The sequence below is a fragment of the Chlorocebus sabaeus genome, unplaced genomic scaffold, assembly GCF_047675955.1.
Source record: "Chlorocebus sabaeus isolate Y175 unplaced genomic scaffold, mChlSab1.0.hap1 unalloc_scaffold_159, whole genome shotgun sequence".
Lineage (NCBI taxonomy): Eukaryota > Metazoa > Chordata > Mammalia > Primates > Cercopithecidae > Chlorocebus > Chlorocebus sabaeus.
Window position 1 is genome coordinate 469,390 of NW_027327401.1, and position 16,238 is coordinate 485,627.

At 46.2% G+C, this 16,238-nt stretch overlaps 1 protein-coding gene across 1 annotated transcript in view; it reads right to left on the reverse strand.

Annotated features, from left to right (window-relative positions):
• The window catches only part of LOC119618167 (tubulin beta-8 chain-like), an 81,424-nt gene extending 65,807 nt beyond the window's left edge, over positions 1–15,617 (reverse strand). The window contains exons 1-2 of the mRNA XM_073014036.1: positions 12,811–15,617; positions 9,813–9,929 (exon numbers count right to left, since the gene is read on the reverse strand). The gene's annotated coding sequence lies outside the window, so the exon portion shown is untranslated. The remainder of the gene's footprint in view (positions 1–9,812; positions 9,930–12,810) is intronic.
• Between the last annotated feature and the right edge of the window lie 621 nt (positions 15,618–16,238).

The window sequence follows — 16,238 nt, forward strand, 5'->3', positions numbered from 1 at the left end:
AAGAAGTAAACAGGAAGTCAAAGAATGAGGTGATGATTGACGGATGGAGAGTCCATGCATGAAATAGAGGCATAGTCTCCAGACCTCATAACTCCACCCAGCCCCAGCACAACCTACCTTGGGATAGCAGTGACATGCTTCAAATGATGCCCTCAGTCACCATGACAGCTTCAGAAGGTGCCATAGATCTGGAGCCAATCATAGCTCATAAGAAAGGCGCAGACAGCCAGCAGAAAAAACCCCAGCATGATAAAGTGCATTTTGAAGCTCTTCTCATCTGCTATGGCTTCTTGATCAGGCCCTAGTCTATTCAATCCTGGCCGAGGGGGTGCATGTCATCCAGGATACACACCGAGACAGGCTCACAGGTGGGGGACAAAGCTCCAGGATAAGCAAATTGAGGCTTAAAATTAAAGGGAGAGTAAGACCCCTTCAGGTCCAGACACAGTCCCTGGACCCACAAGTTCAGCACAGCAAGAGGCAGCACAATTGAGTGGACAAGTGCACCCACCCACCCACTCACCTTCTCTCCTCACCCTCCTCTCTTTTCTGCAGGCTAACCAGTCCTGTAGGGTATGTATGAATATGAGTGAGAGAGTATGCAGGAAAGAGAGAAGGGAAGGTTACCAGGGCTGGACCCAGGCAAGGCTTTGACATCACCTTATTTGCCTACTATAGGGATGAACTAGGTGGACACATGGCCGTATTATTACACTATATTAATACAAATACACCTTCCAGCCCTAGGAAGCAGCATACAATTCTGTAGCCAAGAGATGTTAGAATGCTGCTGGAGGATTCCAGGATCTCACAGGCTAGATTTCAGAGTTCTGAACTTTAGACTTTTCAAGGACATGTGCCCATCTGGGGTTCAGGCATAATAGGCTATATTTACTGATGGTGACTGTGTGCATGCCACCATAACATGTTATACCATTAACTCACTTAAGGGACTCCATGAGGCAGGTACTACTATCTTGACTTTACAGAGGACACTGATCACAGGCAAGTAACTTCCCCATGGTCACACAGATGGAAATAGCAGAGCAGCTGGAATGTGAACCCAGAGTCTGTGTGCTTAACCACAGTGCAATCCTGCATAACTACAGAACAAGCTTATATATGTGAGCTCTGATGACAAGGCAAGCTGACTGGGTTTAGATCCTGGCTCCTCGACTCTGGGCAGTGTGGTCTTGACCTGGCTGTGCTTCAGTTTCCTCCTCTGTAAAATGAGCATAATAACAGTGCCTTCTAGGTTTGGAGCTGTCCCCAGGTTTAGCCTCTCTGTGTTTTTCTGTCCCCTTCACACTCTGGCCACCATCCAGTCCTGCTCATAATGAGCTCCTCCCATTCCACACCAAGGCTCTGGTAAATTAATGTCTGTGCAGGGTATGAATGACTGACAGTAACTAACTCAATTTCCTAGCAGCCTAATCCAGAAGGATGCCTTACTAAAAATAATATTCTAATTTGGGATAAATTTTCATTGTAATTAATTCCTGGGGACAGGCTGGTGAAAAAATTTCCTGGGGACAGTCTAATGTAAAAAATCCATTTCCTTTACAGGATTACAAGAAAATAAGAACTATCACTATCTCTAAAAGACAATGTTCACTTGCAGTGTTTATGAGGTTAAATGTCTGATGCAGGATAAAAGACTTTCATTTGGCTGCTTGACTTTCTGGGTTTTTGGATTTTCCTGTTTTTGGTCATCACTTTCTCTCTCCTCCTCAGCATGTCTGTGCTTGTTCCCTAACCCCACACCTGTGCTCACACCAGGCCTTCTGCCTGGTAGTCCAACCCACAAACCCTTTTTCATTTTTTTTCTAGACAATTAAGTTGAGCTCATGGTGACTTTTAATATGCCAGTCAATATTAATAAAACACAAGTCAAAGACAAATGCAAACATTTTACGTCAAAATCAGTGAGAAAAAAATGGACAAATTCTTTTTTTTTTTTTGCAAAATACATTAGCCAGTATTAGTAGTCAAATGGCTAATCACAGACAAAAAAATCTATTTTGTAAGAAACTTGGAATGTCAGAAATAATTCTGGCATTACAAACAGCTGTGTAGAGGATCACCAAGATGAGTTTATAAACACATACACATGAGAGAAACCAGGCAAAACATTGAACAACAGACTAACAATACGATCAAATACAAAACTGGGAAGGAGGGAAGAGGTATTTTTCTACAAGTCAGGGAAGTATATCACCAGAACAAAATTAGAAAACTCAGTAATTATTGTACTGGATTAATACAAAATTCCAAAGCTTTAAAGTTCAAAGAAAAAAAAAAAAGGCCAATAGCTGCTTTTCATCAGGACCAGCTGTACACTTTACATATTTGTTTCAAAAAGAAGCCTATTAACAACAGTGATTGTTTAATGCTACAAGTTTACAGCAAAGACAAAACTGAAATAGCAAATTCATAAGGCTTTAGAATTATCCCATGTCTCATGCAATGCCTACAAACTGCTCCCAGTTGGATATACAAGTATAATTCACTTATATATATATATAATATATATATATATGAGTGTGTGTTTGTGTGTGTATAGAGAGAGAAAGAGAGAGAAATTTCATACACAGATACATTGAAGGCTGAGTAGGAATGAGTGGTTTTAGCATTTGCCTTATTGAGAGAATATGTTTGTCATCATTCCCTTGAGTCCTTTCTTCAGGTCACCAAGGGAAAAGATACCTTCATTACAGTGCGACAGCATACTGAGAGCAACACACCACCACAGCGGTTAATTTTGGAAAGGCTGCGTTAATATCCACCAGTGACTGACATTTTACAGAAGACAGACTGGTAAGACTATAGAAAAGCCTGAAAAAGTTATGGTCAAAATACGGTTTTCAACTGTAATTCACAAATAAAAGTCCTAATCAGTAAAACCACTGACACCAATAGAAAGAGTAATTGCAAATTCGATTCTAGCAGTGATTTCGACCTAGCTTGATTTTCTCATAGTGTTTTTTGCGGGATGAGTAGGTAGGAAATGAGTAGTTTAGTATACTGGAAGGCTGACAGAGCACTTTGTTTTCTTTCTAATAAGATGTTCTGTTCCTCTGCGTGGTGGACCTAGTGGCCTCTTGTCAGTGAAGAGTGCTCCTTCCTCAGCTGCAGCTTTTACCATCTATGCTCTCATGAGTTATTTTTGTAAAAGTGTATTTTTGAACGTTTCAACATTCAATCCTATACATAGTGGTTCTCTACTCTTCCTAGAAGTGGACAGCAGCAGTGAATGCTTTATGACTGCCATTGCTGAAGGTCTTCTCTCTGAATCTGGATGAATCATAACTTTGAACAACTCTGTAAATTCTTGGGAAAGCACTTGTGGTATCCGAGGTAATCTATTCTCTCTGATTCCATGGCACTGGTCTCCATTCCTGCGAAGAGCACAGACCAGCAGCACAGACAACTGTGAGGGCAAGTGCAAGATATCTGCCTTTGGTAGATGGTATAATTCACCTGTAAAACTTCATTTGCAAAAAGAAAAGAAAAGAAAAGACCATCAGTCTCTTCAACTTGTGGGTTAGGGATCCTGGTTACATGCCTACAATCACGAATTATGCCCAGTCATCTTGATCTCCTTCAGAGGCAGCACTGGGGATTGAGGTTTGAGACATGGAAATACTACAAGGTTCCTTAGCCATAAGAATCAAAGACATTGAATGAATATACCTCAAGCCCCAGCCAACATGCAGAAGGAGATCCTTCAACTCTCCTTCTTTAAAGTAACTCATGATTCGGTAATTTTCACTTATAGCATCAACTAACCTTCCACCATCACGATATCCATTCTGTGGAAGCATACGAGCATCTGCCCAAGCAGATGAGTGTCAAACTACCCACACACACCAAGATTTGGGGGTAGAAAACCTAAGATCAGTTAAGGTCAACTTCCAACAGCTAAACCAAAAGAGAAAGAACCCATCCCCCCACACTGGAGTGGCAAAGGATCAAAGGCTACTCTCCCTACAACACTCCCCATTCCACCACTCCTCAGATGTAAAGGGAGAGTGCCTTGGAGTGGCCATGGCTAAGCACAGGCCATCCCTTCATCTGCATAGAATGTCAATTCCTCTCAGTTTTTAATTAGCCACAGACCAAATCTTCATCCAGATAAGGGGTAGCCAATAGGGACCCCAAAAACTGTACTTAAAACCCAGAAAACTTTGTAACCAGGTCCTTGAGCCATTTGCTCAAGCCAACACCCACCCGGTGAGTGCTTTCTCGCTTTAATAGATTTCTACTTTTGCTGCTTCCTCCTGTGTTTTGTTCCTTTGTTACTTTCTGCATTTTGTTCAATTCTTTGTTCAAAATGTCAAGAATCTGGACAACTCACACTCACCACCTTCCTTCTGGGAACAGAAGTGCAGGAAGATGCGGATGCATGTGATTGGTGCTTAAACTCACACAGTGCCCCCCACCACGGGAGAAAAACACACAGTTTCAGTCTGACAATTAGGTCCAAAGATAAATAGGAAAACAAGAAGTTTGCCTTTAATCTACTCCCTCTACATCTAATCTTTGGAGGTCAAGGCTGTGAAGAGACCTGAAGACATTGTGTTCTCTCCTACTGGAGCCCCATCATTCTTTGTTTACTGTCTGATATTTAAAAGGAAAACAAACCTCTGAGAGAGGAGGAAGTCAGAGGCAGATAGAGAGGGAGGGTTTTGGGAGAGAAAAAACACCCACAGGACCGCACCAGCACTGCCCCTGTAAGTAGCAGGAAGAAATGTGGTTAAGAACTTCCTTATGCCAGGATGTTGTTCAGAAGGGATTTTTTCAACTTAGATGCAGGCACAATAAATCAACCCAAATGTCCTAAACTTGACCCAGCTTATTAGAATGTCATACACATGACATTAGCATTGTTGTTTTAGCACTCCCCTACCCCCGTCTCCCAAGTTTTTGCTTAGGCACTCATGGGTAATAACCAACATGGAGTCACTGTGGCCAACCCCAGGCATGCACAGATGCAGCACCTTTAGTGGGGAACTTACCCCTCCTATTTGGGCAGAACCCACAGAAGACTTCCTTTTTCTTGCCCCATAAAAGACCCATAACTCGGATGGGTGAGGTGGCTTATGCCTGTAATCCCAGCACTTTGAGAGGTAGAGGCAGGCAGATCACCTGAGGTCAGGAATTGAAAACCAGCCTGGCCAACAACATGGTGAAACCCCATCTCTACAAAAATACAAAATATTAGCTGGGCATATGGTGGGTGCCTGTAATCCTGGCTACTCAGGAGGCTGAGTCACTAGGCCCAGGCCCAGGTCTCTCGGCCCAGGTCACTAGGAAACAGGGCTGCCGGATGAGACACTAAGCCCGTCCACCGGAAAGGAAATCTGGCAGGGCAGTGGAGGGAAATTCACACAGCCCAAGGACAGCAACAGCATGAACAAAACAAGAAATACCTGACTGGAAAGCCATAGCCTGGCTAGCAAATTCGAAACAGAGCCACGGTCCTAGCAGCACACATCACTGCAACACAGAGCTTCAGTCAGTGTGCGCACACTTTAAGTAGAAATGTAAAATGTCCATGTTTTTGGAACAAGCGGGCTATTTTTGTGTGTGTGTGATGTCAAAGAAAACAGCTGAGAAGAAACTGTTGGCAAGGAAATAGAAATAGGCGCCCTTACACATTGACAGTGAGATAACGGTATGGCCCTAACGGAAGGGAATCCGGCAACATCCATCAATATTTAAAATGTGCAGAACCCTGGATACCACAATTCCATTTCTAGCAATGCATCCTATGAACATATTCACGCAAATATGCAAGAATTATGTACAACTCAGCATTGATTAATCCAAACGGTTGGGAACAACCTAAATACCTACCAGTGGGGAACTGGTGGAGAAACGTGTTTATCTTATGCCAACATCTGTGTTTTTAAAAACAAGACACATAGGCTGGGCATGGTGGCTCATGCATGTAATCCCAGCACTTTGAGAGGCTGAGGCAGGTGGATCACGAGGCCAAGACATCCAAACCATCCTGGCCAACATGGTGAAACCTCATCTATACTGAAAATACAAAAATTATCTGGGCGTGGTGGAGCACATCTGTAGTCCCAGCTACACAGGAGGTTGAGGCAGGAGAATCGCTTGAACCCGGGAAGCAGAGGTTGAAGTGAGCCGAGATCACGCCAGCCTAGTGATAGAGCAAGACTCTGCCTTGGAAAAACAAACAAACAAAAACTGGCAACAGTGGTCACAGGGCAGTGATGGGAGTAGGACTGCCTTTCACCTTCCAGTACGTTTTGAATGTCACTCATATTACTTATTCAAAATATATGACTACAGCAAATATTTTCAAAGTAACTATGAAAAACTGGGAAAATAATATCTAACACACAGAACTGCTGTATAATTAAAGGATGAAAAACAGGCACTATCAGAGTTCAAAGGAAGCAAGATTAATTCTAGCTTGGATGTCAGAGCGGGGATCGTGTAAAGGAAGTGAGTATTTCAAGTCCTGAAGGATGGAGAAGATTTAAAGAGGCAGAAGTGTGGCGATGATGTCCCAGATGGAGATAAGAACATAGGCAAAGACGATATCCCAGATGGAGATAAGAATATAGGCGAAGACGATGGCCCAGATGGAGATAAGAACATAGGCGAAGACGATATCCCAGATGGAGATAAGAACATAGGCGAAGACCATGACCCAGATGGAGATAAGAACATAGGAAAAGACGATGAAGAGATGAGAAGGTATAAATTCTAAGTGCAGCTCTCAGGCTGGGCTTCAGAACAGGGCTTAGGCAACAAGCTGGAGTGCAAGGCTGATGGCGGGAATGGAAACACTGAAACTCAAACTTGCATATCACGCCCTGATCATGAGCCTTGAATGCCAAGCCACGGAACCCGTCCTTGATCTTAACAATGAAAAATCACTGGGCCAGGTGTGGCAGCTCATGCCTGTAATCCAGTGCTTTGAGAGGCTGAGGCGAGAGGACTGCTTGAGGCCAGGAGTTTGAAACCACTCTGGACAACACGGCAAGACTCTGTCCTTACAAAAAATTTAAAAATTAGCTAGGCAGGATAGCACACCTGTAGTCCCAGCTACTCAGGAGGCTGAGGCGGGAGGATCACTTGAGCCCAGGAATTTAGGGTTACAGTGAGCTGTCATGGCACGCCTGCATTCCAGCCTGAGCAACAGAGCAAGGGCAAGTCTCAAAAATCAAATCAAATGAAATAAAATCACTACAAGTTTGTATAGACATAAAGTATAAAATCATACCATATATGATTTAATCCAGCTATATAATATAAATTAGAAGGGGAAAAGAGAAATTAGGAAGCTATTATAAGAAAACAAGACTCAACTAAGACATGAGCAAAGGCCCTCGGCTCACAGCGCTATCTTTATATAAAGGAATGAACTACCACATTTATTTTCATGGCATCACCAATTCAGATACAGGCTACAGTATTCTGGAACCATCTCTGTATCAGTCAAATCAGATGGCCATAATACCATAGGCAAATACCATCAAAAAACCATAGGCTGTGTGGTTTAAACATTAGTTTATTTCTCACAGCTCGGGAGGCTGGAAGTCCAAGATCAAAGTGTCGGCCAACTCAGTTCCAGGACAGGGACCTCTTCCTGGCTTGCAGACAGCCATCTTTCTTCTTGTTTCCTCACACCAGGACAGTGCGAGCTCTCTGCTTTCGCTTTTTATTTTTGAGAAACTGTCTCACTCTGTCACCAGGCTGGAGTGCAGTGGCACAATCTCAGCTCACTGCAACCTCCGACTCCCTGGTTCGAGCAACTCTCCTGCCTCAGCCTCCCGAGTAGCTGGGATTACAGGCACATGCCACCACACCCAACTAATTTTTGTATTTTTAGTAGAAACAGGATTTCAGGATGGTCTCAATCTCCTGACCTCGTGATCTGCCCATCTCGGACTCCCAACGTGCTGAGATTACAGGTGTGAGCCACCACACCCGGCCTGGTTTCTCTTCTTCTAAGGGCACCAATCCTGTCAGACCAGGGCCCACGCTTATGACCTCATCTAACCCTAATCACCTCCCAAAGGTCCTACCCCCTAATACCATCACACAGGCAGTTAGAGCTCCAGTACAAGAATCTGGGGGAGACATAAACATTCAGTTTATAACAATGTCTTTTCAATCCTGTTGAAAAAAACAACCAAATGAGTAGGCGACAAAGTACCTTATATGTAAACAAGTCAGGACTTTTCATATTTCTGCTAACACATTTAGGTCAATTTAAAATGTCTGATAGCAAGAGTCAGAAGCAGAGATAAATGAAAGTTAGTTACTCTGCATTTTAGGCCCACATTGAGCTGTCTTCCAATGACATTGTGGCACAAAGAACACTGCTTTCTATTCCTGGTTTTGCCTGTATTTCCCTGTATTTTTCTGTATTTTAACTGGAAAATTTCGCTGTATTTCCATTTATCTCTAAAATCACTTGGTTGACTTAGCAGGCCTCCAAGGTCCCTTCCATTCACAAATTCCACAAATAACTTCCTACCAACAGAGGCTACACAAATAAACTACACTGACGAAGGGGACAGGTAACACTAGCAAACAATGAGATACACACAAGGTAAGACGTATAGAGAACTGGATCAACCACAAACTGGTGGACGATGAGCCGGCGGTGCATAAAAACACATTCCCTAACGATGGACAGAGAGGCAATGGCGCCGAGGTAGTATTGTTGAAGATTTCCTCTTTTAAATCTTCAAGATAAATGGCCCCATTGTTTATATTCATTCTGATTCAATGTGAATGTGAAAACTTCCTCCAAGGGACACAGACATCTAAAATCTTCCCAATGTATCCAATTTGTCACTTGATATTTTTACTGAGAAGAAAAATGAGGGACTGAATATACAAACAGACCTTGCCTGATCATATGTAGAAAGACAGAACTCAGATCACAACCTGTAGCTGCCCACCCAGGAAACCAATCCCCTATCTACAGTCAACAGCCAGGAGGCCAGCCAGGCTAGCACATCAGACAGGAAGCCAGACGGCTCTCTCTCCACAACCCAGAGACTAAACCACAACTCTGTCCCAGGTGACCAGGACTTGACTCAAAACTGACAGCCACCCTAATTTTGGCCCAGTGTTTCCAGTTAGGATCATTCAGAGAAAGCCAAATATGCCCCTAACCAATCACATAGGACACCCCACTTCTGCACAGCCGCCTCCAGCCCCCACAACAGCCTCCACTGGGAGCCGTTCTTTCCATCCTGAAGCTTCCCCACTCCTCATCCGCCACTCACTTGCATGTCAGTCCCTGCCACACGCAAGTGACGGTGCCGACTCTCTTGCCACAGCAGCTCTGAGAAAGTCGCCACTGCCTGTCTCATGTGAACGGCTTTCCTTCATTTTCCTCAAAGAATAAGTCTTAAATGAGGGGCTTCTCTATATGGTCAAGCTACACAATTCAGAAGCCCAGCATGGCAGATTCCAAGCCTGGAAAGACCATACACCCCTCAGGTGCTCTTTCCACAAAACACAGCTTCCTTGAGTTCTTCAGTCACTCCGACCAACCAGGGAAGGAACCACGTGTTATGGAAAGATCAAGGGCCTTGAAGTCAAACTTCTGAGTTCATCCAGTACTTCATCTTTCAACTTAAGAAATTACATGGTCTTGGCCAGGCTAGTGGCTCGCATCTGTAATCCCAGCACTTGGGGAGGCTGAGTTGGGTGGATCAGCCAAAGTTGAGAGTTCAAGGCCAGCGTAACCAACACGGAAAAACCCCATCCCTACTCAAAATACAAAATCAGCCCGGCGTGGTGGCGCATACCTGTCATCCCAGCTACTCGGGAGGCTGAGGCAGGAGAATCACTTGAACCTGGGAAGCAGAGGTTGTGGTGAGCCGAGATCGCATCATTGCACTCCAGCCTGGGCAAGAAGAGCAAAACTGTCTCAAAAACAAAACGAAACAAAACAAATGATGTGACCTTGAACAATTTTCTTAACTTCTCTAAGCCTCTATCTTCATCTTCAATAACATAATTTTACCTCCAAGATTGCATTAAATGGAATCCCACATGTAAACCAGCTGACAAATATTAGGGGCCCTACAGCTGTGCGCTGCTACTGCCGCCCCACTTTACCCCAAGGGAGAAGCGCAAGATGTCCAGAAAAAGCCTGTTGATCCCTGCACCTCAGCATCCTGTGTTCACACAAGGCGCAGTGGCATCCAGACTTACCGGGGTCACCCAAATACAAGACATGGTTTGATTTTTCAACTTAGGTACACATGGCTTCTAACGTTCACCATATGTGATCCATAATTTAGAAGAGATTTTCCTACACTACCCTGTGGTTCTATTTTAGTAGACTTAGATGTGCCATAATAGCTCACTCTCTTAAGCCCTCTTCAGTATCAAAAACAAAACTTCAATCTGTAACACAGTTATCAGCAGTGAAAGTGGAAAAGGCACCTATGAGTCAAAATGACCCTCTGCCCCGCCCTGCCCCACCCTACAAAAAGCTGTTCAGGAGGATTTGGGCTGCTTATGAGAACGCTGTCTGTATTCCCAGGGACAGACAAACGCCTACCCTGGTTAGAAGCTGCGCTGCTCAGCCTCCAGGGTAGAAAGCGCCCCAAACCCTCTACCCAAGGAGAAGAGAAGCAAATGGGGTGGCTAGGTTCCAGGATGTGAACTGTTTAGTGTGGTTTCTGCAGTCCAGGTCACCGCCATGGGTGAAGCTCTTCCTTCCTTCTTTTCCACCCAAGTGGCCAAGGTCCTACGGCTGCTGTAGGGCCTCTTCCCTATGAGTCAGCCCAGGCATTCCCCTTCCCTTTCCTTCTGTTTTTTTGAGACAAAGTCTCGCTCTGTCACCCAAGCTGTAGTGCAGTGGCATAATCTTAGCTCACTGCCACCTCTGCATCCCGGGTTCAAGCAATTCTCCTGCCTCAGCCTCCCAAGTACCTGGGATTACAGGCACCCGCCAAAACGCCCAGCTAATTTTCATATTTTCAGTAGAGACATAGTTTCAACTTGTTGGCCAGGCTGCTCTCGAACTCCCGACCTCAGGTGATCCACCTGTCTCGGCCTCCCAAAGTGCTGGGATTACAGGCATGAGCCACTGCGTCTGGCCGAGTCAGCCCAGCCACCCTGACTTTTTGTTCTGGTAAAATTACTCTCTTCTACATATACCTTCCAAGTAGCTAAATCAGAGATCTGGCCCTTGGGGCAGGCTTGAAGAATCCCTGTTTTTGGTCCTCAAGAGGTCCTACCAGGGTCTGCGACAATTCCAAGACTTCTGTTCCTAAAGAGGAAAGAAACCTCACATACACGGCTCTCGCAGAGCTCAGGCAAGGCTTGGGAGGGCCCTAAGGTTTGGGTGTGCCATCTGTGATAACAGCTAAGAGATCTGAAGCCAGCTGTCTGGGTTCAAACCTCAATTCCAACAGCACTGGCTGTGTGATGTTAGACGACGTCCCCAGGCTCGCTGTGGTTCAGTTTCCTCACTGTAAAAGGGCCACAATAAGAGAGTTGCTCTAAAAGTTAAGTCAATTGGTGTGTATAGGGTATTCAGAATAATGCTTGGCACATGGGGGAGTTCAATAGACACGTACTGAACAGAGTAACTTAGCAATTACTAAATATACTCATGCAGGCCAGGCGCGGTGGCTCACGCCTGTTATTCCAAAACTTTGGGAGGCTGAGGCGAGAGGGTCACTTGAGCCCAGGAGTTTGAGACTAGCATGGGCAACACAGCAATATTCCATCTCTAAAACTATGTGTAACATACATGTATACACACACTCAAATGTTCACAGTGTATTTATAGTATACAAAATAGCCGGAAAACAGACTTAACTATTCACAATGGTTACTTCTAGAGAAGGGGAAATGCAAATTTCAGCTTTTTACCCCACACATATATTCTTGTATCATCTGAAATATTTAAGCAAATTGTATGTATAAATTTGCCCCGAAACACATAGCAGAACAATGTAGTTTTCACTCAAAAATCTTCAAATCATGATGGAATTGTCCTGTGAAAGTAAAGTTATAGAGATGAAAAGCCTCCCTCCAGCCTAAATGCTCGTTCATATGACCTATATTACACAAACCAATGCAGACACCCCAATCCTTTCCCCACTGTCATAAGAATTTTTCAGTGAACTGCGTTCCCCTTTACAAACTAGATGATAGTTACAGTTACCAGGCAAGAACGTGGATCCAGTTCTGCTTTTTCAAAGCCCAATGTTCCTCCCATAATAGCAATGCATTCTTCAACCGGTCAACTGCCCCCAACACCTGAGCTCTCTGTTGTACACAACTCAACGAGGCCTGGGAGAAAACAGGTGCAAATTTCACTTAGTAACAACACATCCCGCCTGATTCCTCTGCTGGGCTAGTTCTCAAGTCGTCCTTTTCTAAGCTTTCATTCGGCTCTACCACACGTACCTAGGCTGGGTAAAACACTTGACCAGGTTTTTTTTTTCGAGACGGAGTTTCACTGGGTCGCCCACGCCGGAGTGCAGTGACGCCATCTCGGCTCAGAAGCCAGCGCCCGGGTCCATGCAGCCCCTTCCGCGGCAGACGCGGGGAGCCGGGGAGCAGAGGGGACCGGCCCCTACCGGCAGGGCGACCGGGACCCCCGCGCGGGCCCACGCGATATCGTAGCAGGCGCGAAGCCCCCGGTGCCACCCGAGGCCGAGACAAAGCCCAGGCGCAAGGACCCCGGATCCCGACCTCGGACCCTGCGGAACCCAGCTCGGAGCCGCCACGCCCGGGGCAGAGACCCCCGCCCGGTCCGGAGACCTCGTTGCCCGTTCTCACCTCAGGCTGCCGCCTCGGAGTGCTCGCTCCTCGCCGGGGCGCCTGGGCCTACTGGAGCGCATCTGAGCAACCGACAGAGCCAAGGCAGCCTCAACCACGGAGCCCCGGGGCGGTGCCGCTGCCGCCGCTTCAGCCCGTGTTCCACGCTCAGAATCCGGCTGGGATCAAGGAGCTGCAGCTGTCGCGGGGCTGCGGCCGGAACACACACCATGCAGGTGCACAGGGCCCCGCCTGCCGCCCGCCGCCTCGCCCCCAGCGGAGTCGGGCGCCCACGGCCCGCCCCCCGGCCAATGGGGAGCGAGCCGCGCGGAGAGGGCGGGACCTAGGGGAACAAATGGAGGCTGGGCGGGGCGGTGCTGGGATTGGGCGTACAGGTTTCCGCGGGAGGACCGGTCCCAAGAGCTGGCCGGATCCTGGCCTCCTAGAAGACCCAGCTCTACGTCCACCTGCAGTCTGCTCTACAGGACGTGTTCATCTCAAGCCCAGAACTCAGGCTTTTAGGGCAGAGAGCGAGAGACAGGCTTGCTTTACAAAAAGTGAAACTGAGGTCCAAGGAATAGGATTGCCTGCTGCCCGAAGTCACGTATTCCCATTCACTCGTTCACTTTGTGATTCAGCAAACATTTGGAAGCACGTATGGTGGGCTTTAGGAGTGAAGTAGGGCCGGGCGCGGTGGCTCGCGCCTGTAATCCCAGTACTTTGTGGGGCCGAGGCAGGTGGATCACTTGAGGCCAGGAGTTCGAAACCAGCCTGGCCAACAAGATGAAACCCCATCTCTGCTAAAAATACAAAAACAGCCGATCGTGGTGGCGCGTACTTGTGGTCCCAGGTACTGGGACCTGCGTAAAACAGGACCTGCACCCTGAAGGCACTCTCAGGGATACTGCTGGGATGGGTGGATGCACAGTTAAGGTCTTCATGGTGGCTGAGGCTGACCTCATCCCCATCGCTCTTCCCACACACACCTGTACACTCATCACTCCCACGCTCACACCCACCACTGAAAGCCTGGCCCCTAATCTGATTTGCCTAACAAGCTCCCCAGATGAACAACACTGGCTTCCCTCCCTCTCCCCTGCTAGGGCCCCACCGTGTTCTGGGATGTACTCAGGGATCAGGAGAACAAAACCTCAGGGAGTGAAAGGACATTCCAGGGTGCAGGCCTCTGCATCCCCCTCCATGCCCTCACCCCTGCCTGACACACCCTCACCCCTGTACCTGGCCAGCTCCTACCAACCCTTAAATTCTCACCAAGTTCAGTGGTGGCAGCCACACCCTAAAGTGGCTGACCCCCCAATAACCTATGCCCTTGTATAGTCTTCCTGACCTTGGGTACGAGCAAACCGGTGACTGGCTTCTAACCCATAGAGCCTGGCAAAAGCAATGGGATGTCACTGTCACAGTGCATCACCTTCGCACACTTGAGAGAAAGGTTCGGCCTGCAGGCGCTGCCGGAGGGAGATGATGTGCTGAGAAAAGACCTTTGGAGGGGCCCCTTAGGCAAGGAAGCAAAAAGCTGGGCCCTTGCCAAGCGGGTCCGAGGAAATGAATTCTGCCAGCAACCTCAGCGGACCTGGAAATGGATTCTGCCCTGGTGGAGACTCAGATGAGGATGCAGCCCAGCTGCTTAGCGTGAGATCCCAAACACAGGATCCGCTAAAATGTGCTCAACTCCTAGGTTGCCAAAATTGGCTTAAAGGTGTGTGTTGTTTTAAGCTTCTCAGTTGTTAGTTATTGCCTGTGAAAGTGTTAAAATATGAGACAATAACTTAGGTCCCTTTCTCATCACACACATTCTTCTTTCTGGCATTCATCACAATTATAGTTATTGTTTTAAAATCTCCCTCTTGACTGAGTGCAGTGGCTCAGGAGTTCCAGACCAGCCTGGCCAACATGGTGAAACCCCATTTCTACTAAAAATACAAAAATTAGCTAGACGTGGTGGTGCAATCCTGTAATCCCAGCTACTCTGAAGGCTGAGGCAGGAGAATTGCTTGAATCTAGAAGGCAGAGGTTGCAGCGAGCCGAGATGACACCATTGCACTCCAGCCTGAGTGACAAGAACAAAACTCCGTCTCAAAAAAAAAAAAAAAAAAATTGTCTCTTGCCACTAGCATGAAGGTCCCATGAGAAGAAAAATGGGAACTCTTGCTCATAACAGTGCCCCAAATGCCCAGCACGGTGTAGTTCTAGGGCAGTGGGTCGATGGTGGAAGCTTCTGGTTGAAGGGCCCAGCTGGCCCTCCCAGCTGCCTTCTCCCTGGTGAGGTTCCATTATAGAGAACAGAATAGTTTCTTGCCTTTCCAGAGTCCCTCTTACTGGGGATTGGCCAAGTGACATTGTCCTGCCCCAGGACATATAAGTGGAAGTTAGCTGAAAGGTTTCTAGCCATGGTGTGCTGGGGCGATTTGAACCAGGACATGAGAGCTGACCATCCATTGTTCGGTAATTCCGCAAGTTGGTTGTTCAACACATTCAGTACTTCAAATATTAAATAATATAAACTCGCAAATTAAAAAATGCATTAAACCAGATGCAGTGGCCCATGTCTAACACATTGGAAGCCTGAGGCAGGAAGATCACTTGAGCCCAGGAGTTCAAGACCAGCTTAGGCACAAAAGGAAGACCCTGTCTCCACAAAAAATTTTAAAATTAGCTAGGCATGGTGGTGTGTGTATCCAATCCTAGCCACTCAGGAGGCTGAGGTGGGAGGATCGCTTGAGCCATCTGTTCAAGGCTCCAATGAGCTATGATAGTGCCACTGCACTCCAGCCTGGGTGACAGAGCCAGACCCTATCTCAGAAATAAGCATATTTCATATATCAATAAATTTATAATAAATGTATATTTATATATACATTTATGTATTACAATTATATATTTAGACGTAAATATATATTTCTTGTTTTATTTATTTATTTATTTTGAGATGGAGTTTAACCCTTGTCACCCAGGCTGGAGTGCAATGACACAATCTGGGCTCACCACACCCTCCACCTTCCGGGTTCAAGTGATTTTCCTGCCTCAGTCTCCTGAGTAGCTGCGATTACAGGCACCCACCACCATGCCTGGCTAATTTTTGTATCTTTAGTAGAGATAGAGTTTCTCCATGTTGGTCAGGCTAGTCTCGAACTGCTGACCTCAAGTGATCTGCCCACCTCGGACTCCCAAATTGCTGGGATTACAGGTGTAAGCCACTGTGCCCAGCCTATATGTTATATTTATATATTATAATTATGTATATTAATTTTATATACTTATATATAAATATAAATATAAAAACTTTCCTTGCCTTCTCTTGTTTCTACCTACAGTCAGTCCCATGACTTCAAATACTATCTACATGTAATAATTTTAAATGTATATTTTATATATATATATATATATTTTTTTTTTTTTTTTTTTGAGACGGAGTCTCGCCCTGTAGT